Below are 23534 nucleotides of genomic sequence, written 5' to 3'. Positions count from 1 at the left end.
GATGCTATTTATAATTTTTCATGAAAACTGTAAAATCTACAATAAAAGTGTCTAAGAGAAGTATATTCTCCATAAAATTCTCTACAATATTGTCTTTGAAAGTATATTCTTAAGACTTATGGTTTTCAAATTATGCTTAATTTCTCCGACTAGTGGGGCTAAGTGCAGTGAGTATGCATTTTTGCCTCAGGCGATGCCGTTTCGTTCCTTAAGATCAAACAAAGCTGATTTAGCCCAATAGCCACGAGATCATGCGTGACTACCCCCCAAAAACAGATATTGAGATAGAAATTGTAATACAAATAAATTAGAGCGAGTGGAGGTTTAACATAAAAAACTACTGCTCTTTTTTTATACTACGTCGGTAGCAAACAAGCATACGGCCCGCCTGATGGTAAACAGTCTCCGTAGCCTGCAACTCCAGAGCTCTGGCAACCTTACTCACCGGCAGGAACAGACACTATGAGGGTCTAGTGTTATTTGGCTGCGGTTTTCTGTAAGGTAGGCACTTCCCCAGCTGGGCTCACTAGATTTGGAATGATATCCGCTGCGCTGTGCCCTACCACAGAAAGCGAGATGACATTTACAATACCCATATCTCTCTTGCTCGTTCTATTTTCGTTTTATAACAATTTTTAGCAACGAAAACCAGACATAGATAGATGTTACTTGAATGTTCATGTAATCGTTTCCAAATTATTATTTTTTCAAAGAATTTTTCCAGCAAGCTGGAAATCGTTTTATTACATTAATTTGGTCCTAATTATAATATAAATAAATATATATCAATAATAAATAAAATCTGTAAAATATAATATGATAGGCATCATCATTATGACGAACGCTTGTCTCACTCCCTGGAATGACGAAAGTAGGCTTTTCGAGCTGCTGAGGTGAAAATACATTTAGAATCTTTTTTCTTGACATAGTAAGTAGAAAAATCTCCTAAGTCTGTAAGTACCGTATGTGAAAATCTATCAAAGTACAAAGAAGTTTCTACAATAGATAAGAAATAAAAGCCTCTAACCACAAAGACTGGAAAATGGCTTTGAAAGTAGATTTTAGTATTAGCTTTCCTTTGAGAGGAAACAGCAAAGAAATGTAAGTAATTGTGCACATTCCTTAGTATTTTTTTGTCTTAGTTGAAAATATTAGTAGACCAAAGAGAATTTGAAAAAGAGGTGGATTGTCAAAGAAAACTAATTTTGCTGCCATCTTTCGACACATGATTAAAACTTTTAGAGCGTCATTTGACTTTGATCCTCATTCTTTCACTGATATGTGTTAAATTTGTTAAATATCAAAAAGTGGCGCCATCTAGTAGATCAAAGGCCAAAGGTATGGCGGCATCGTCGCCATCCTTTTCGATTAATTAGGGTTATCAAAATTCAAGTAATTATCTGTGGTTGTACAGCCAGCATCAAAAGTAAGTAAGTAAGATACTGTACCACTCTGTAAGAGCTTAACAAAAAGTGATGTCTTTAATATAGAACAACAAAGATTGACTTTTGAACGCGAATTCTAGAAATTTATCTACATTTGGAACAGTTATTCGGAATATCAGATACTTTTGGCGCGTTGTTTCATCCGCTACTTTTGATGCTGACTGTACAGTATGTAAAGGGACGTCAAGTTGTGCTAACCCTAATAATTGCTCGGAGCAATGCTGAGCCGAACGGAGACGAGAATGCCCGAACGCTCTAGCTAGTGTCTCCCCACTGCTAATACCTATTTCAATTTCAATTTATTTATTTGCATCCAAGTACAAAACACATACGACTTATTGCTCGGTGTACACTACGTGAAACCTGATAGGGCGCAGCGAAACCTCATGTACTACATGAAATTAGTTTTAATCTTATGCTAAATAATGACTTTAAAATATATTGAGAATTATTCCATAATTTAATAAACGTATATCTTATACAGGGTGATTTCGGGGTCGTGGAGCAAGAGAACAAGACATCACACAGAATTCAAAGATGAGTCTAATGATGTTGCTCATTATTTATTATCACCAATAATTATGATTATTTTTCAGATGACAAGTAGAAAAAAACATGTTTGCATACAGTTTGGTCACCCTACTCAATGTGACGTCTTGTCGCTTTCCATACAGCGTATGTCAAAAGCCATAGGGTGACCATGATTACTTAGTATAAGATTAATTTTACTTGAAAAATAATAAAAATCTAACTAATTATTTTTCAATCAAATACTACCGTATGATAATGTAAATCATTTATAGATTCAGAAAAAGTGGTTCTGGATCACGACCCAGAAATCACTCTGTATAGGTAGTTTTATTGTTTATTGTTTATTGTTTACTAAGAAACAAACGGTTGCATACATATACAATTGAACAGAAATATATGGTAATATTAAATTAAACCTACAGTTTCCTTAATTAAAGATACAATAGCTAATTACATTTATAAATACTTTAAACAAACAGATCTGAGTTGTAACTGAGTGTATTTATCCGGGTACAGTCAAGGTCGCAAAATTACTTTATCAGTAGTAATTTAATTATTTAATGCATTCGCTGTACCATAAAGTAATAATAATAATAAAAAAAAAGTATGCTGCAATCAAACATACAATAATCACATCACAGGGAGAATATCCTAATTATTGTTGTTTGAATGCTTAGTTTTCCCAGCCTAATAGCCATAAGTGGCCCATGGTATCGTACAATAGCCATTAATCGGCTAAAGTTAGCCGATATAGATAGAACACAACTAACACAAATTGAGCAAAGGGGGAAATGCTCTTATACCTTAATTGAATTAAACGGGAATTGATATTGGCCAATTACTTTACAGCCGATTAGATATTGCATGTGGGTAGTTTGGGTCAATAAGGTCAATGTATTTAATCAAAGTATATGGATTTATTTTCATAAAATAAAGTGTGGACTGAACGAAGATGTAGAGGGTCATCCATTAATTACGTCACACGTTAAGGGGGAGGTCATGAAAATGTGACAAGTTGTGACAAGGGGGAGGGGGAGTCACAAATTTTGTGACGTCGCTTTAACTTCAAATGTAACCGAATATTGTTGTTTATTTTGTATTTGCTGTACAGTTAAATAATAGACTTAATGCAATGATAAATCGTTTTTATTGGTGAAATTATTATTTTTAATCGATTTCGTATCATAAAATTTTTAATATTGCTTTTATAAATAATAATACTTAATTCGGTTTCGTTGAAAACAAAATTGACAAATATGTGACGTCACACTAGGGGGTAGGGGGTTGCCAAAAGTAACCAGGTGTGACAAGGAAGGCGGGAGGGGTCTAAAAACCATGAAATTCATGAGATATAATTTATGGACGACCCCTATGGAGTGACAAAAATTGAGAAAGGTATGTTGAGATGGTGGAAAACGTGGAAAGAATGAGTGAAAGAAGGCTAACAAAGAAAGTGTATGAGTGATGCTACTTGCAGAGGGAGCTGGAAGGAGTAGAACCTCGGAGGAGTTTTTCTGATCAAATCGGGGATATCCTGAAGACAGGCCAGGTCCATGAGGAATGTTATGCGAGTGAAGGAAGCCAAAGAGGTATGTCAGGATCTGAGCAAATGGAAATCCGTGGTCTCTACCTACCCCTCCAGGAAAACTCCCATACGAGCCTATTTCCGCGGCTTTCAGGCCGATTCGTTCGAATCGGCACTCACATCAAACCGATATTAGAATGATATTGGAATCATATCAGTTAGCTGTCATTGGGGAATCAAAAATGTAAAAACGAAAAGGTTGCTTGCCTTATGGAATATCCCAATAAATTAATATGCACGAATTTTGTACAATACTCAAAGCCTGATAACTTAAATATCCTTTCAGCTGTCAGATTCCACTAAATTCCGAATTCCACAACAAAGTTATCCAACGCGGAAGCATTGTCCAAACTAACGAAGCTAAATTCACAATTAGCCTGTTAAGGCAATAAAAACGACCTAGTTCCTTAATTGCCCTGGCCTAAATAGTTATATTCAATTTACCCGCTTATAACTTCAGTATGTTCACTACTTTATCCGCCTGTGGAATGGGGGTAACTTTTTGATGTGTGTTTGTGTGTGAATGGTATTTTCTTTGTACTTGGACTAGTATAGGAAGCGTGTAACAGTATCTCGCCCGCGGTACTCTTTAATTAATAAGTACAGTTAGAATAAGTTTTTGGCTCAATTTTAATCATTATACGATTTTTTTTCTCAGGCAACTCATTGAAACAATTCTAACAACCGCAAACACAATTAGTTTGCGTTGTTTTATGACAGAGTTAACATGGATCAGTCATGACATCATAATATTGCAAAAGTTCAACTAAATCGGAAATCGAAGAGTGGGACAAATTTTGCTTTCAAGATTTGACCCACATTAACAAAATAACTATTCAAGTTAAGCTAAATAAATGCCTGTACAAATAAAAGCTTGTTAAAAGACGTGTATTTACTCGATCTCGCTAGGCCCAAAGAAGACATGCTAGATGCCTTTTAACCAATAACAAGGAATAGTGCCTTACAATTGTCTGTCATATTCTATTAAGCTTGTAGTAAAAAAACTCTTAGAACGAACTGAAATATACTGAAAATCTGGGTTAACGATCAATTTACGAGCTGTGAACTCTAATTATTTTTAATGGAAGACTGCTAAGTGTTCGTTAGGTACTGTGAAAAATTACTCAGAAATTTTGTATCTGACTAACACTGGGGCTAAGATGGTCGGCTCTTTATCATCTGTCACCATGCCTGTCACGTTCTAACAAGTATGTAAGTGCGAAAGTGACGCATGACGTGACAAGTAATATATATGTATTGCTCTATAACTCTGTATTGATCGTAGCATCTCCACATAAAAGCTTCGCTTAAAAGCTTTATTTATTTATTGCCAAGTAAGCTTTTACATTTTATCGGGCTGTAAAAATGAGAGCTTTACAGCCGACGTGATATATGTATATGTGTGTTATATTTCCGGTAGGTATCTTGTACCTTCAAAAGAGCAATTCTTTTATGTATTTCAAGGCAATAAACAAGACCAGGTGCAGGTAGTTCGAAAAACTCGCGCGGCTAGACGATGTTATGTCCAGACAAGATAGCCAGTCGCCGTTCTCGAAACATCGGAGGTTTTAAAACTTAATACGCGATTAAGTCCCGTTTATATTGGTATAGTAGGTATCTATCATTCTCTTATAATTGTACAAAAGTGGGAAAAGGTAAGCATTTGACCACAATCTGACCTGGTAAGTGCCGATGCAGTCTAGGATGGAACATGCTTACTTAAAAGATGTCTATTCACTCTCGATTTAAGATCCAAGTTAGTGGACTGGGAATAGATTTGCAGGAAGTAAATTCCACTCCTTAGCCGTTCGCATCATAAAGCTGGATGCGTAGCGTTTAATGCGAATCAGCGGCAGAGTAACGACGTAAGGGTGAAACGCAAGTCCGCGTCTAGTCCCACGGTGGCAGAACGAGATGGGGGATGGGGGAATTTTTAATTGTTAAAGATAAACAACGATTTTTTTATACTACGTCGGTAGCAAACAAACATAAAGCCCGCCTGACGGTAAGCACTGTAAGCAGTCTCCGTAGCCTATAGACGCTTGCAACTTTATAAGTGTTACTTGCGCGTTGCCGATCCTAACACCCCGCACCCCGTACTCACCGGCAGGAACACAACACTATAAGTAGGGTCTAGTGTTATTTGGCTGCAGTTTTCTGTAAGGTGGAGGTACTTCCCCAGTTGGGCTCTGCTCTAGATCTGGACTGATGGTCGTTGGATCATGTTTCATACAGCAGGCCTGCTATAACCACGAAATGGAAGTTCGCAAATTGCGGGTATCTTTCTTTGTCACTCTAACTACGCCTTCATTGAAATAAAAGAGAAAGATCCCCGCAATTTGGAAATTTCGGTTTTCGCGGTAGGTCTTCTATGCCCCTAGTGTAAATTTAGTCGATAGCGAAACGTGACGTACGCGTTTGCGTTAAGTCTCATTTTGTATGGGTTTTTGAACAGCGCGCCAAGCGGGACGTTTTGGAAAGTCAAAAATCTCATACAAAATGACACTTAACGCAAACGCCTACGTAACGTTTCGCTGTCGAAAATATTTACACTAGGGGTACTGTTTTTAGACTTAGCACATTGAAATGGGGTTTCCCGTTTTCCCTATTGCTTATCTAAATTCATTAATTTTCCATCATTTTGAAAATATTACAATAATACTTGTAATAATATTACCTAAAACCAGTGTACAATATTTCATATGATAATATTCACATTCCTCCTTAAAAATCATAGCCACATACCCGGCCGGCAAGAAACTTGACTTGGTGCCAAAAAATATTAATCTTACTTCCCAAAATACATTTAATGCGAGATCGATCCTTTGCGTTTACATACTGCGGCGGTTTAAGGCATTAGCTGTAGCGTTAGCGGGCGATTTTTATTTTGGTGTCGATTTTTTTTTCTTGAGAATTTGATAAAGAGTAGCATAGATAGACTTCTGTAGAATACAAGCGCAATTTCATCGTATGTGCTAAAACATCTTAGGTATGTATGGTAAGTTTTGTATTTGTTCCGCCATAGTTGCGCCCAGAATGAGCTCGAAAAAATAAATGTGATAAGAAAATAAAAATGGCCCGTAAACGTCACATCTCATTTTATCTGATTTCTTCTTCTAGTTTAGGCAGTTTTTAAACATTGTTTGTGTGTTTTTATCATAATAGAAAAATAAAATTTATAAAATAAGAATAAGATTTTCTTACCTATATAGAGATACTTTACATAAATTACAATTAATTAATTCAATTTCATATAATATGTTTTATGACCATTTTGTAGATGTAGTAAGCGGTAGTTAAAAAGCTGCAAAACAGATTGAAACATAAAATAAAGATGGCCTCATATTATTGCTAAAACAATCTTCAAGCAACGTTTCTGTAGGTTCCATGTTAATATAAATTCACATTTTAGATATTTCCATAACATTGTTGTAAAATAAAACTGATAAATTACACCCAACAATAATAGAACTAACTGAATAACTATTTCTCGTAAAAATAAAAGTTGTGGTATTCTAAAAACATATCCCTAGCGAACCCCAATTTATCGTTATTGAAGTATTTCTGAGCTTAACACATTTCTTTGAATATAAAAATCACCCTACGGCTGACTATTTAGGGTGATTTTCATACGTAGGTATTTCATCTCCAAAATTTCTGCCTTAGCAGCAGTTCAACAAATCAGAGCGGAAATTTAGCCCCCGTTCCATAAGCGCAGCTCCAAACGACGAGTCAGCAACTCAGCAAACGTGCGGATTTGAGTTACTTTTGCATTTTGTGCTTCGATTTATTTCAGATATTATAGTTAAGAAGTTGTAAGAAATATATAAAATAGGAGTAGAACATTTATGTCAGAAGTTAGTGATTACTAACTTCTATATATGTTATATTGGTTTGAAGACCGGTCTGGCCTGGTGGGTAGTGACCCTGTCTGCAAAGCCGATGGTCCCGGGTTCAAATCCTGGTAAGGGCGTTTATTCGTATGATGAGCATGGATATTTGTTCCTAAGTCATGGGTGTTTTCTATGTATTTAAGTATTTATAAATATTTATATATTATATATATCGTTGTCTAACGACAACGCGCTGGTGGCCTAGCGGTAAGAGCGTGCGACTTGCAATCCGGAGGTCGCGGGTTCAAACCCCGGCTCGTACCAATGAGTTTTTCGGAACTTATGTACGAAATATCATTTGATATTTACCAGTCGCTTTTGGGTGAAGGAAAACATCGTGAGGAAACCGGACTAATCCCAACAAGGCCTAGTTTACCCTCTGGGTTGGAAGGGCAGATGGCAGTCGCTTTCGTAAAAATTAGTGCCTACGCCAAATCTTGGGATTAGTTGTCAAGCGGACCCCAGGCTCCCATGAGCCGTGGCAAAATGCCGGGACAACGCGAGGAAGGAGATATATATCGTTGTCTAAGTGCCCTCAACACAAGCCTTATTGAGCTTACTGTGGGACTGAGTCAATTTGTGTAATAATGTCCTATAATATTTTTTTATTTATATTAGTAACGAATAAGTAAGTATAATTAAACTTACTTATTCGTTTTATTTGGAACGGTTTCGTAGTGCGATAAGACATCTTTCTGAGTGTCTTCAAAATCTTTGCTCACAGTTGTTTACACTAGCTATTATAAGATAAGAAAATTACAGAAGCATTCATGGTATGGAAAAACGTATACATATACAAATATATTTAGCTTTTCTTATAACTGTTGATATGCAACCAACGCATCAGTTATTCCGTGTGGGATGAATTGAACACAAAAATAATCTAATTTTGGAACCAAAATTTATGGCGTTATTTATAAAAGTCTGTTAAGTCTAATATGCCGTTGATAATCGCTTGTCTTTCTCCGCCATTTTAACATTGGTGTTTGTTACCTAGGGACAAAGTTTTACAAAGATTTGCTACGTTTCATGAATACGGGGGTTTCAAAACGCCTCGCTCGATTCTGGCCATATTGTTAATAGTTAACCTTTTAACCGCCGTAGACTGATATATAAGACATACAATATCCAGGTGTGACAGCGTGGTTCCATTTTTATCGCCTGTTACTATGCCTGTCACTTTCGCACTTACGTACTTGTTAGAACATGACCGGCAATAAAAATCCGACATTGATACTAGCCGCAGTCTGATAAAAGAGACGAAACTTGGTGTATCTTCGTACCGGCGTCGGCACGAGCACTTTCGATGAAATTTTTTTAGCAGCACAAGCACCATCCCACTAACCCGGAGTTAACCGGTTAAACCGCTAACCTGGTGTCAAATTGATTGATTGAATTGATTGTTTGCCGAACGGTTTAGCCTAGTGGGTAGTGACCCTGCCTACGAAGCTGATGGTCCCGGGTTCAAATCCTGGTAAGGGCATGTATTTGTGTGATGAGCATGGATATTTGTCCCTGAGTCATGGGTGTTTTCTATGTATTTAAGTGTTTATAAATATTTATATATTATATATATCGTTGTCTAAGTACCCTCAACACAAGCCTTATTGAGCTTACTGTGGGACTGAGTCAATTTGTGTAATAATGTCCTATAATATTTATTTATTTATATTAGTAACGAATTAAACTTACTTATTCGTTTTATTTGGAACGGTTTCTTAGTGCAATAAGACATCTTTCTGAGTGTCTTCAAAATCTTTGCTCACAGTTGTTAGCACTAGCTATTATAAGATAAGAAAATTACAGAAGCATTTTATATATTTTTTTTATATTTTTTATATATATATTTAGCTTTTCTTACAACTGTTGATATGCAACCAATGCATCAGTTATTCCGTGTGGGATGAACTGAACACAAAATATGGCGTTATTTATTAAAGTCTGGTAAGTCTAATATGCCGTTGACAATCGCTTCTTTTTATCCGCCATTTTGACGTTGGTGTTTGTTAGCTAGTGACAAAGTTTTAAAAAGATTTGCTAAGTTTCATGAATACGCGGGTTTCAAATCGACTTGCTCGATTTTATTTTTTTATTTTTTATACTACGTCGGTGGCAAACAAGCATACGGCCCGCCTGATGGTAAGCAGTCTCCGTAGCCTATGTACGCCTGCAACTCCAGAGGAGTTACATGCGCGTTGCTGACCCTAAACCCGCCCCCCCTAGTTGAGCTCTCGATTCTGGCCATATTGTCAATAGTTAACCTTTTAACCGCCGTAGACTGATATATAAGACATACAATATCCAGGTTTGGCAGCATGGTTTCATTTTTATCGACTGTCACTATGCCTGTCACTTTCGCACTTACATACTTGTTAGAACATGACAGGCAATAAAAATGCGACCTTGACACTTGCCGCAGTCTGATAAAAAAAAAACTTTGTGTATCTTTGTACCGGCATCGGCACGAGCACTCTCGATGAAAAATTCTAAGCACCACATGCACCATCCCACTAACCCGGGGTTAACAAATTGTATTGGTAACCATGGATCTCCAGGTTTAACCGGTTAACCCCGGTTTAGGTGCAAGTGGCGCTTAGCAGTTAAAAAGGTTAAATGGCTTTATGCAATTAGATACTTAGTACGTCACCCTTTCAGTTTGATCAAAAAAGGTTGAATAAATCGCTTGTAACTTGCACCACACATGAATGACGCCGACGCGGCGATGTCTGGCGTATGTCCGTCAAGCTGTCGGCGCGCGCGCACGCAACCCTTACATCAACCTTATTCCCCTAATCATAAGGTTCATTTCAGCTTGACTCGAACTCGCGCGTGTTATCTCTAGCGTATTTAAAACGTTCGATTTGATATGAACAGACATTTGGGATGTTACAGACGTTTGTGCGAAATGTTAATACTTTTGAGAACTTTGGGAGTTATTTTTATTGAAATATGCCACTTAATTTCTTATCTGAGTAAAAAAAGGAGTTCAGTTTTACGATATATTTACTGAGTAACGCGATATCTTGGTTATTTTACAGCTACTTTTTAAAAATTGGTGATATCGCATCGCCGATACGGCAAATATGGATACCACCAGTTTGACACTAACATTTTCGTGTACGTAACTTGCGTTCTGTGCATCTCGCTCGTACTCGCATATTAGTAGGAGCGAGATGTATCAAAAAGTAAGCTGTGAAAAAAACAAACTTCTAAGATAACTTAAAAAAAAGATACGGCCGTTAATGCCGCAAAAACGTATTATTTCGACACTTTGAAGGGAACCCAAATATATAGGGTACCCTCGGTGGGCGAGTCCAACTCGTACTTGTCCGGTTTTCTTTTTTTTTTTTTATATATATATAAAGACAAGTTACACCAGTCATGGTTACTTATCTGCCAAACTGCATAGCAGTTTGTTGGCAGAAAACTTATTCTACCCTCCAACATTATTAAGTAAGTTATTGCTTACTTAATTTTGAGCTATATTTATAGTGCGGGTGCGATTTCTTACCAATAGTCGTAAAAGCTTAGATAGGCAGATTTTAGATAAACATTAGGCTAACAATAATCATTAGTAGCAATAACAAACTAAGTAACTAAAGTTGAGTTGTGTTGAGACTTGAGTCGATGTAATAATATAATAATAATAATTCAGCCTATATACGTCCCACTGCTGGGCACAGGCCTCCTCTCATGCGCGAGAGGGCTCGGGCTATAGTCCCCACGCTAGCCCAATGCGGATTGGGGACTTCACATACACCTTTGAATTTCTTCGCAGATGTACCTTTTGCAGGTTTCCTCACGATGTTTTCCTTCACCGAAAAGCTAGTGGTCAATATCAAATGACATTTCGTACATAAGTTCCAAAAAACTCATTGGTACGAGCCAGGATTTGAACCCACGACCTCCTGATTGAAAGTCGGACGTCATATTCACTCGGCTACCATCGGGAGTTGATGTCCGTTTTAAAATTTCCTATCTATACTAAAATTCAAATTGTAAAGCTTCCCAGTTACATAATGGTTTCTTCCCCTGGGAAATCGAAAATGGCATGCAATCACAGTTTCCTTGTCTGTCTTTGAGTCTCTGCGGGTTTTTGAATAATGGGGTTTTAAAGCGTAGGTTTATTAGGGTCCTTAGCTTATCGAACGAGCGAGCGAAGCGAGGTGATCTTCTTACATTCAACTTGGAACACGGCCGGCTAGCGGCACGTCTCGGCATTTTTTAAAAATGTATTTAGAGAACATACAGTCACATATTAATATATAAGCTTAAGTGATAACAAACAGACCTTTAGTTCCATTGAAAATAAAAGAATACGTAGTTAATAAACAGATCGAAACAGGGAAGGTGTTAGGCATCTTCTTGTCTGTCACGCATACAGGGACATTAAAACATCGGTAGGTATAGATGCATGACATAGGGAACAGTAGGGAATTTGGTATACGTTTCGATGTTTGTAAGCTGAATTATCGGAGGATAGTTAGATGGACAATAACTAAAGTTCTAATTTAAATGAAATTGAGTAAATGTGTAGTTGAGGGAATTATATTTTATTCATTAAATTATGAGCAGGCTCGATCATGGCGTTATGGAGCTAGAAGAGCCTAGAAGGCCAAAAAGCTATTTGAGAGGGGTCTTGCTATTCTGGTCATCTTATTTGCAAGAAAGTATGCTCGAGTTTGGTATCAAATGAAAGTGCTCGGTTTACACAATTTTAAACAATATTATGTTTAAAATTTACGATTTTAAAATAAATAACTAGATAAAAATGATATAAAATAAACATAATATAAATAGGTATTTGACATTTGACAAGAACGATTACGGCTTACCACAGATACAGTTTATTTTCATATTTATGGTGACTTAAATCTATCATGTAAGGGCTCCACAGACCTTGCAATAAATCGCACAGTTTTCGATCCTTTGCCGACTAAGTATGCATTCAATTGATGTAACTTTTTAGCGAACCGCTCTCAGTTCGGGGCAAACTACTAGTTTAATTTTAGGTAAAATTTGTAGAAAATTTTGAATTGAAAATTGGCGCCATCTATTAGATCAAAGGCCAAAGGTATGGCGGAATCGTTTCGAGCGATGGCGCCATAACCTTTGGACTATGCTCTACTAGATAGCGCCACTTTTTGATATTGAACACATTTAACACATATAAATGAAAGAATAAGGAACAAAGTTAAATGGCGTTCTAAAAGTTTTAACAATGTGTCGAAAAATGACAGTAAATTTACTGTTGCTACAAAGTTTTGTTTGACAATCCACATATATCTCAAATGCTTATAAACATAGCCCATGAATCAGGAACAAATATCTGTGTTCATCAGTTCATCACAAAAATAAATGACCTTACCGTGATTCGAACCCGGGACCATCGGCTTCATAGGCAGGGTCACATGAATAAACGCTGGTAAAATAGCAAAAAGGGTGCAGATCCCTCGACGCGCTATACATGACTTCACCAATCGTTGTCAAAATAGTTTTCTTCAAAGTTCTTCATCTTTTCCATTCAAGAAAGGTATTAAGTGACTTAAGCGATATCTGAGTTAAGCCCTTTTTGACAAATCAGTATCGTACGCCCAATTAAGGTTGCCAACTGGTGCGTGAACTCGATGAAAGGGATTGACGACCCTAAATAGTTGGGATAAAAGTATTAGGATCAATTTGCGAGTTTTGGCTTTAAGAGGAACTGCTCTTGTGTACTTTGGAAAGTGTAAATTTTTGAAGTGAAAGAATTTAAACACTTTTTGGCTGACAAAATTAATACGAGGCATTTTAAAGTTTGGCGTCAGGTATCTTGATTAATTTTAGCGATTACAAAACTCGTGAAAGTATTGTTTGGTTAACTGGTTATTCATGGTATCGACATAATTTTTAGAGTTCCGTACGCAAAGGGTATTACTAAGAGTCCGCTGTCCGTCTGTCTGTCACCAGGCTGTATCTAATGAAACGTGATAGTTAGACAGTTGAAATTTTCACAGAAGCTGTATATCTGTTGCTGCTATAACAAATACTAAAAAGTACGGAACCCTCGGTGGGCGAGTCCGACTCGCACTTGGCCGCTTTTTTTGTAGTTGCCGTTACACGATTGGTTGAATTTTATAGCAGAGAAATTCGTATCAAAGATGCCTCTTTAAACAAACATTTTCATTTTACAAGCAATAGGGTTGTTTCCATCTACAAATCTTAGGGCAGAATTGTATCCCAATAAATTCTTTTGGATTATAAGAACATGTTAAACTACTTTTAGGGGACCTGTAATGACCATATTTTTGTAAATATTGAATTTAAAATATCTTTTGGCACACGTCACGTGACCAAACTCGAAACGTCATTGAAGATTCTGATGACGTCACAACTCTCTGGGATGACACTGTTGACAGTTAGGCGATAAACAACAAATGACAAATGTCAGTTGACAGTTCGTACCTTCTACGTGTGTAGGTATGTAGTTATGTGTCAAACCGTAAACTGTGACGTCACACAATTTTCAATGAACGTTTTGGGCGCGAAAGCATTTGTCACAATATATTTTGTTAATTTAACATATTTAAAGCCGTTTTAGTATAAAAGTTGAATTTAAGGGCAACTTTTAGTTAATATAGAACGTAATACAAGCGTTTCAAAAAATTGGAAACAACCCTATTGGGGCATATCCAAGCTTCTAAATTTTCCATATACAGTAGTCTAAACACACACTTCAATTTTGTAGTAGTGATTTTTAGATTAATTCTTGCTTTTTTACAAGCTTTTATTTAGTTTCATCTGTCCCGTTGTCTGTCTGTGCGTCTGTAATCAAATCTTGCAAGTTAAATTTGATCCACTTCCCCGTTTCCGATTGAGCTGAAAATTTGCATACATATGTACGACGGGTGACAATGCAATATTATGGTACCATCGAGCTGATCTGATGATGGAGACAGGAGGTGGCCTTAGGAACTCTGTCCTATAATAAGTAGGTATTGTAATTATAATTAATTTTAAAGATGAAATCTGTGAGAATTAGTTGCCTTACAACTTTACAGTTACTTCTAAAATACAGTCAAAAACTCAAGTAGCTAAGGGTACGATGTGGTCAAAGTTATCTAAACACACTCTCCGTCAACAATATCGTGTGTTTAGATATTTTTAAACACCTCATCCGCTTAGCAACTTCTGTATCCTACGCCAACCAAATATTATTAGAAAAAGTAAACATCTACTATTTGACCACCATACAAATTGTGAACAAATGTTTGCCAAGTGTAACGATGTACGAACAACAACGACAATGGACCTTATGTCTTGGTAATAGAGTTTGTAAATAAATTAAAAGGACACCTTCGGTTTGACACCTTGTTACCCATAAGTGACAGGAAGGGTTATGATTTTAGCAGTCTATAGATAAAAGTATAGCGGTAACATTTAAGTATTTTCCTACTCCACTACTGTTATCTGTCATTTATGCATTCATTAACACGAATATAAGAACATACATAAAAGATTTCAAGAAAAGTCTATATTGTCTATTCCTCATAAAAGCTCTTGTGCTTTTAATCGCTATAACGTTACTGCGATTAATGGCTACCAACCTAACAAAACCAAAACGAATACAGTTTTTAACTAAGTGCATTGCTGCTAACTTACAAAATATTCATTTGGTTGCATAGTAAAAACAATCATTTCATAAGTCAGAAACACGCATGTGACACCCGTAATATAGCAACACCCATAGACTACGAAGACCGCTTAGCGTTGCTTGTTTGTCTCCGTCGGCTACGGTGGCCAAAATCGAGAAAAAACAGTCCAAAAATTTAATTTAGCAAGTAGCAAGTACCAGGGCCTCATGAGTTACGAGGAGTCGCTGACCGGCCGGCCGCGGCCCGGGGCGGGCCGGGCGCGTATCAAGGTATGCTCGCGCGTCTTGGCTATATACTTTTGCTTTGTTTGCCTAAATTAAGATTATTTTTCTTGACTCGTAGGAAAAGTATTGTATGCAACGTTGTATAAGTAGGTAAAAAATGCTCGTGGCGTAACTCACGCCAGTCGCCTTTTTTGACCCTTCTTATATAACTGTTGCATAAAATACTATATATACAGGGCGTTTATTTAGTCACCTGTAATAATTTACGGGTCTACTAGGTCTTACTGAGCAACTTTTACTATGGGACCAACCCCGAAATCCCGAAAAAAAATTGTATGTTTCATACATTTTGGCTGTCTGACCTTGACCTTTTATATGGGAGATTTTTTTTTCGTGACTGAATAACTACCCTGTATTATACGAGAATATCGTTTTCTAAGTACCCACAACACAAGCCTTATTGAGCTCACTGTGAGACGTTGTGTAATAATGTTTTATAATATTTATTTATAACATCGTTAAGCCCAGCGGCCCGATAAATGCTTAAATGCATATAAAACACCCAAGAACAAATCCGTGCTCATCACACGAATAAACGCCCTAATCGGGATTCGAACCCAGGACCATCGGCTTCACAGGCAGGGCACTAGCCACTAGGCCAGACCGATCGTCTGTAATATAATACCTTTACTCCACGGTTGAATTTACCACTCCACCATTATACCTGTAACAAATGAGATTTTTATAAGAAAATTGTAGGTATTCAAAATAAAATGACTATTTCACACAAAAGTCTATTTAAAAAATACAAAAGAATTATATTATAATAATATAAAATTTAAACTAAGAGTTGTTTCAGTCGTCATATGTCTAGTCTTATTAGGGTTCCGTACCCAAAGGGTGAAACGGGACCCTATTACTGAGACTCCGCTGTCTGTTCGTCCGTCCGTCTGTCACCAGGCTGTATCTCATGAACCGTGATAGTTAGCCAGTTGAAATTCCTACATATTATGTATTTCGGTTGCCGCTATAACAACAAATACTAAAAACAGAATAAAATAAATATTTCTCTCCAATCTCGAGGTTCTCATCCAATCACCGAAGTTAAGCAACGTCGGGCGGGGTCAGTACTTGGATGGGTGACCGTTTGTATAGATAATGGTACGGAACCCTTCCTGTGCGAGTCCGACTCGCACTTGGCCGGTTTATTTTTATTTTTATATGAATTTTACAATGTCCCTTCACTGTCTCATACCTATCACTATTAAACATTATATTAAAACATTTCGTTTTATTTTAATAATAATATAATAATTCAGCCTTATACACAGGCCTCCTCTAATACGCGAGAGCCCTTGGGCTATAGTCCCCACGCTAGCCCAATGGGGATTGGGGACTTCAGATACACCTTTGAATTTCTTCGCAGATGTATGCAGGTTTCCTCACGATGTTTTCCTTCACCGAAAAGCTAGTGGCAAGTATCAAATGATATTCCGAAAAACTCATTGGTACGAGCCAGGATTTGGAACCGTGACCTCCGGATTGAAAGTCGGACGACATATCCACTCGGCCACCACCGCTTCGCTTTTTTATTATATTTTTAATTCAATAGATCTTATAATAAGGTAAATATAATATGAAAAAATGGAGCAATAGGAAACCTTTAGAAAATTTATAATTCTATTTTTAAAGTTTATTTTAGATACTTACACAAAATTTCCAAAACTGTATATATATATACCTATTTCCATCCGGTAGTTCCCTACTCGCACTTGACCCTTTCCGCATTAAATTCAATGAGCAAAATGGAGTCTTCCGTAATGGGATATTATTTGGGTCGCTCCATTTTCCGCACGCGAGCCCGGCTGGAAATACGGTTTACGTTGGCTACAGATCACCACTACTAGATTCAGCACGTATTCAGATAATTTCGAGAAGAATAAACACTTAAAATGTTGCGAATAATTCCGCAATCGGACATTAAAATAAACGGATAATTTCGTATTAACCTTTGGTATGCTTGGGAGCAGATATGCTTCATATATACCTATTCATTATTCAAATTAAACATGAAGTTGTCATGATTGCTATATAAATACGTAACTGCTCTTTTCAGTTAGGTACGTGGTATACGATTTGTACTCATCTAAATATTTTTTAGTTCCAGGTGTAAACTTACCACGTTGTATTTTAAAATGCTGTTAAATGCAACTATTTAAGAAGTGCTCTCGACTTGAAGAATATTTCACAAAGAGAACCTATTTGTATATTATTTTGGTATTTTGTGCAATAAAGTTTAAATACCCATGGGTTTGACAACAGGTTAGTTCTATGAAACCGATGACCCTGGGTTCGAATCTCGATAAGGTCATTTATTGGTGTGACGAGTATTTGCTCCTGATCATGTATGGGTATTTTCTATGTATTTAAGTATATGCAAACTGCACGTAGGCCTCAAGGGCTCTTTTACAAGTCAGTACAACATTTATAGTAACATCATATAGTGACATGAAAAATACATAACTACATTTATAAATACAACAGCCAATACATGGGTAAACATTACATAATAATAATCTTAAAATAAATAATTAATACAATACAATAGAGATGTATAGTCTCTATAGTTAAAAACTAATTAAATCTGGAGATGTAAAAGGTCCCCAATGTCAGAGTACTAATACTAATAAAATCTGGGGGTGTAAAGTCTCTCCAAGTGTCAAAATAAAATTTATACTAAATAAATAAACCGCGTCTGGACTGTTAAACTAGCAGTCTCATAAACTAATGCTACATTCTGTACATAACTAGTATGTACCAAGTCAAGTATATTATACAATATGACAGAGACGTATAGTCTCCACGGTAAATACATTAAGTTTGGAGATGTATAAGGTCCCCACGGTCTGAGAAAAATAATAATACACAATAATAAGGTTTGGAGGTGTAAAGGTTCTCCAAATGTCAAAGTATAAAAAAAATAAAAAATTGTATGAAATACATATTTCACGTCAAGAGACTGTTAAGCTAACAATCTTAAAACTAGTTCTACGCTTAAACGGTATCTATAGGTGGTAGTCTATGATGTCGGGGCTATTTTTAAGGGCTTGGATTTGATCCTTCTAAATATATCTCTCATTATATACTCGTACGCTATGTAATTGTAGAAGGCACACATTTTAATAATGGGTTCAAAAACGTATTCGTTGTTTACTGTTTATCAACCGTAAGGCAATATTTTGGACCCGGGTACGTCCTTAAACTACGTCCAAAAGAGTTATGGGCATTGTGAATTTCATCTCGCTTTGTGTGGTAGGGCACAGCCAGTGGATGTGATTCCAGATCTAGAGCAGAGCCCAACTGGGGAACTACCTCCACCTTACAGAAAACCGCAGCCAAATAACACTAGACCCTACTCATAGTGTTGTGTTCCTGCCGGTAAGTAAGGTAGCCAGAGCTCAACGAGGGGGCGGGTTTAGGGTCGGCAACGCGCATGTAACTCCTCTGGAGTTGCAGGCGTACATAGGCTACGGAGACTGCTTACCATCAGGCGGGCCGTATGCTTGTTTGCCACCGACGTAGTATTAAAAAAAACTTTCATAAAAATTATTTAAAAAAAATCTTTTTTTTACTAGGTAGGTATTATAAATGACAAAACTAAAAACAAAAAAGTATGTGTCAAATTGACTGACAGCAAATACATAAGTAGTTATTTTTGGCCTCCGTTGGTTGGGCCACGTTGAGGAAATGGATGAAGATCGGAACGTGAAAAGAGTGTACCTGGGTCGCCTAGCAGGAGGACGTCCTATCACCGCCCTAGGTATCGCTGGAGCGACATGGTGGAGGTGGATCAGCGCGAGCTTCGAGTCGACAATTGGCGAGAGGTCGCACAGGACCGAGAAAAGTGGCGCTGTCTTGTGTCGGAGGCCAACGGCCCGATTCGAAAATTAAGACACGTTTAAGATCTCGTCATATAGATAACTCGTATACTTTAATCATTCAATGTTTAGGTTCACTTATTTTAATGATGGAAACTGTAAGTCTACAAAAGTAACTACTATTGTATTTAATATAACAATACAAGACTGTTTGTTTCTGAATAAAAAAATAAAAAAAAGATCGATAACTAAACGACATCTCAAAATTGACGTTTATTTCGATTGCGATCCTAATAAGATCTATCTACGATATTTCTAACGTCAAAGTGACATTGATTGCCCGAATCGAGCTGCTTCTGAATACGACATACAAACGATATCAAGTATCGATACCAACCTAGTCAGTGTTGTATTCCTACCGGTGAGTAAGGTTGCCAGAGCTCAACGAGGGAGGGTTAGGGTCGGCAACGCGCATGTAACTCTGGAGTTTCAGGTGTACATAGTCTACGGAGACTGCTTACCATCAAGCGGGCCGTATCCTTTTTTGCCACCGACGAAGTATAAATATATATATATATATATATATATATATATATATATATATCTAAATAAGAACTTACCTAAAGCAGAACTTATCGTTATCGTATCTCATTCTTCGAATCGGTGTATATTACAGAATCATAACTTCAACTGAACTCACAATACATCGAAAACTAAAGCAATAAATAAACTACCGAAGTTGTGGAAGTCCTGATTGGGCCAGGCCCATAGAAGCCAAATGGGCCGAGGTAATGGAATATCGTGATTTGTACATGCTTCAAATGCTCGGCTTGATATGGTGTGAGTTATGAGCGGTAGCGATTTTACACACTTATTTAGCTTCACCACGTATCTTCTTTGTATAAATCTACACATATATATATATATATATATATATATATATATATATATATAATGTGCTTCAAATCTTGTAACTTAAATTTGAACCACTTCCTGGTGTCTGTTTGAGCTGAAATTTGGTGTACTTCCGTATTTCCGATGACAATGCAATAGTATGCTAACATGGAGCTGATCTGATGATGCAGTCGGAAGGTAGCCAAAGGAACTCTTCGATAGAAAAACGTAAACACATTGAATTTAGGCTCATTTGAAAGGTCTCTAGAAGTACTTTTTTTTGTATATATATACAAAAAAGAGAAAGTGCAGCAGTCGGCAATAAAAGTGTGTGTCAAAAATATTTTTGACGGTTACTTGTTTATTGCTGACTTAAAACAAAACAATGTTTTTTTTTCAAATTGCCGTGTTTTCGAGCAAAGCAAGAGTATTTGTTAAAAAGTCAATGTTGTCGTGTTTCAAAAAAATCTTACTCATCAACATATCGTATGGTTAGTAGTTCTAATAATTCAGTTGCCAAATAAATAATTGGTACTTGCCTTAAAATAACAACATTGGAATAAAAACATCGCAAGAAATTATTACCTGTTAAGTAGTTTATGTCAGCAGTGGTATTGTATTAATGTTGTTATTACTGTTCCCTACTGGAAATAAAAATAATATGTAATTTGCATCACTATTAACGCTCCCTATATTTTTTTTTTATGTATCAACTAACCTCATTAAGTGAAATGTAATATTTCTTTTGAGATAAATAAAAATATCTTTAACCCGAAATAAACAAACGCTGTAACGTCATTAAAATACTACTCTTTCTTTCTTCCTAGCGTTGTCCCGGCATATTGCCACGGCTCAAGAGAGCCTGGGGTCCGCTTTGACAACTAATCCCAAGATTTGGCGTAGGCACTAGTTTTTACGAAAGCGACTGCCATCTGACCTTCCAACCCAGAGGGTAAAATTAGGCCTTGTTGGGATTAGTCCGGTTTCCTCACGATGTTTTCCTTCACCGAAAAGCGACAGGTAAATATCAAATAACATTTCGTACATAAGTTCCGAAAAGCTCATTGGTACGAGCCGGGGTTTGAACCCGCGACCTCCGGATTGCAAGCCGCACGCTCTTACCGCTAGGCCACCAGCGCTTCTACTCATTTTTAGGGTTCCGTAGCCAAATGGCAAAAAACGGAACCCTTATAGATTCGTCATGTCCGTCTGTCTGTCCGATTATTACTTAAATATTTCAAGGCTCTCGTTTTTATCGCCAAACTATTATTTTAAGTACCTATTTCTATTTTTTAAGCTTCTGAATTCCGATTAATTAGTTGACCGGTTAAATACGTGCCATATAGTAGTGATTGTATGGCAGTGTGGCAGAAATTATGGTAGTGTAAATAAGAATAAAAAGTGTGAAAAAATGAAGAAAAACAAAGTTACATACCTGAATGGTAAACGAATAATACCGTTTTTAAGAAAATGTTTTCATACCATATCAAAACGACATCGTAGTAAACGTTATCTTTTTTATAAGACACAAAAAAATTAAAGATTTTAAAACAACTCTGATAACAACAACACAATCTTTATCACGATTTAGCAACTTGGAAACAAATTAAAACTTCTATTCAGGGCTGACAAAAAACTAAGACGCGAACTTGCACTACCGCAGACACGTGCTGACTGAACGTCCCCTAAGAATGTCACTTCTTTTAAACCCTGATAGTTGCGCGCGCATGCAAAAACACTCAATCACAAAAGGTCATATGTACTATATAGTTTCTATTAAGTTCACTCATTTCGTTTTAGATCAGTGAATAAATGTTAGCACACCCCATAAAGCGACCTCATTAGGGAACACACCTTTATTGCTCTGTTTATTTTAGGTTTAAGCTCTGACTTTATCGGCCGTCCTGACTTATTGGTGCGGTCTAATAAGTTGATAGTGCGATTATGGGGTTGGCTGGGGTTGGCGCGCCTACGCAAATGCTGGAATGGGGTTGGGTGGGGTTTATCACAGGTGATGGGTTGTAGGGTTGGTATAGTATATGGCTATCAGCTGATAAAATGGCGAGTGTTTCGTCTGATTGTTATAGAGGCCGAATAAAGTAAGAAAACAATAAAATGTCTTTGTATTTCAGTATTAAGTTTCAGTTTTGTTTATATTTAAGATTTTTTTCAAACGTTATAAAGAAACAAAACTGGACAGAAAAGTTAATCAACAATTTTATTAAGTACTTAATTGCAAATGCGTTGCCAACCCTAATAATAAATGTTCATATGTAAATTAAATATGTAGCTATCAGCTGATAAAATGGCGAGTGTTTCGTCTGATTGTTATAGAGGCCGAATAAAGTAAGAAAACAATAAAATGTCTTTGTATTTCAGTATTAAGTTTCAGTTTTGTTTATATTTAAGATTTTTTTTCAAACGTTATAAAGAAACAAAACTGGACAGAAAAGTTAATCAACAATTTTATTAAGTACTTAATTGCAAATGCGTTGCCAACCCTAATAATAAATGTTCATATGTAAATTAAATATGTAGTACTAAGTATGCACTATGAGTCGGGTCTAATATGTTATTAGGCTGCGGTTTTCTGTAAGGTGGAGGTACTTCCCCATTTGGGCTCTGCTCTAGATCTGGAATGACATCCGCTGTGCTGTGCCCTACCACACTAAGCGAGGTGACATTCACAGTGCCCATATCTCTTTTTTGGGCGTAGTTTAAGGACATAGTATAGGGCGTAGTATGTGTTGTGTTCCTGCCGGTGAGTAAAGTTGCCAGAGCTCATCGAGAGGGGGCGGGTTTAGGGTCGGCAACGCGCATATAACTCCTCTGGAGTTGCAGGCGCACATAGGCTACGGAGACTGCTTACCATCAGGCGGGCCGTATGCTTGTTTGCCACCGACGTAGTATTTAAAAAAAAAAAACATACCCGGGTCCAAAACGTATAAATATACCCTTGACTAAAACATAAAAATTCAATACTATTTTGCGTTAGACCCTTCTTGTTCGTCAGCCTTGGTAATTTAAGTGTTACTACATTTCATCCTAGAATGTTAAAATGGTATCTCATGGGACCTGTCTGTCTGTCACGCTTTTAACCCAATTAGGGGCACGGGAAAGTTCAAGCCCGTATTACAGTAGCCATGAACCTTGATGCGGGAACTTTTTTTCAGTTTACGTTTATTTCGATTCAGGCTGTGAGCAATGCGGTTGCGAACGCTTGGTTTTTAATTCAACTGTTTTCACTAACATTTGTAGCAGGTAAATGACTTCTTGGCTATTCATTTTAAATGGTTAGGCGTTATTATTGAAATATAAAAACACTGTAATAAATCAAATTTATCAATTGTATAATGTAGATCAGGTACGATTTAGTGCCGCACCCACTTTCAGTTTAAGGCAATTCACATGAGTATATAATGCTTATATCTTATTTTTGATACCTTGTCG

General features: G+C 36.9%; 1 long non-coding RNA gene across 1 annotated transcript in view; it reads right to left on the bottom strand.

Annotated features, from left to right (window-relative positions):
* Positions 1–15261: 15261 nt before the first annotated feature.
* The window catches only part of LOC133530721 (uncharacterized), an 88869-nt gene continuing 80596 nt past the window's right edge, over positions 15262–23534 (bottom strand). Inside the window, exon 3 of the long non-coding RNA XR_009801363.1 lies at positions 15262–16036. This is a non-coding gene — a long non-coding RNA (uncharacterized LOC133530721). The remainder of the gene's footprint in view (positions 16037–23534) is intronic.

The sequence above is a fragment of the Cydia pomonella genome, chromosome 23 (assembly GCF_033807575.1).
Source record: "Cydia pomonella isolate Wapato2018A chromosome 23, ilCydPomo1, whole genome shotgun sequence".
Taxonomy (NCBI): Eukaryota; Metazoa; Arthropoda; class Insecta; order Lepidoptera; family Tortricidae; genus Cydia; species Cydia pomonella.
The sequence above is the reverse complement of the archived record's forward strand: the minus strand, read 5'-3'. Positions and strand labels throughout refer to the sequence as shown.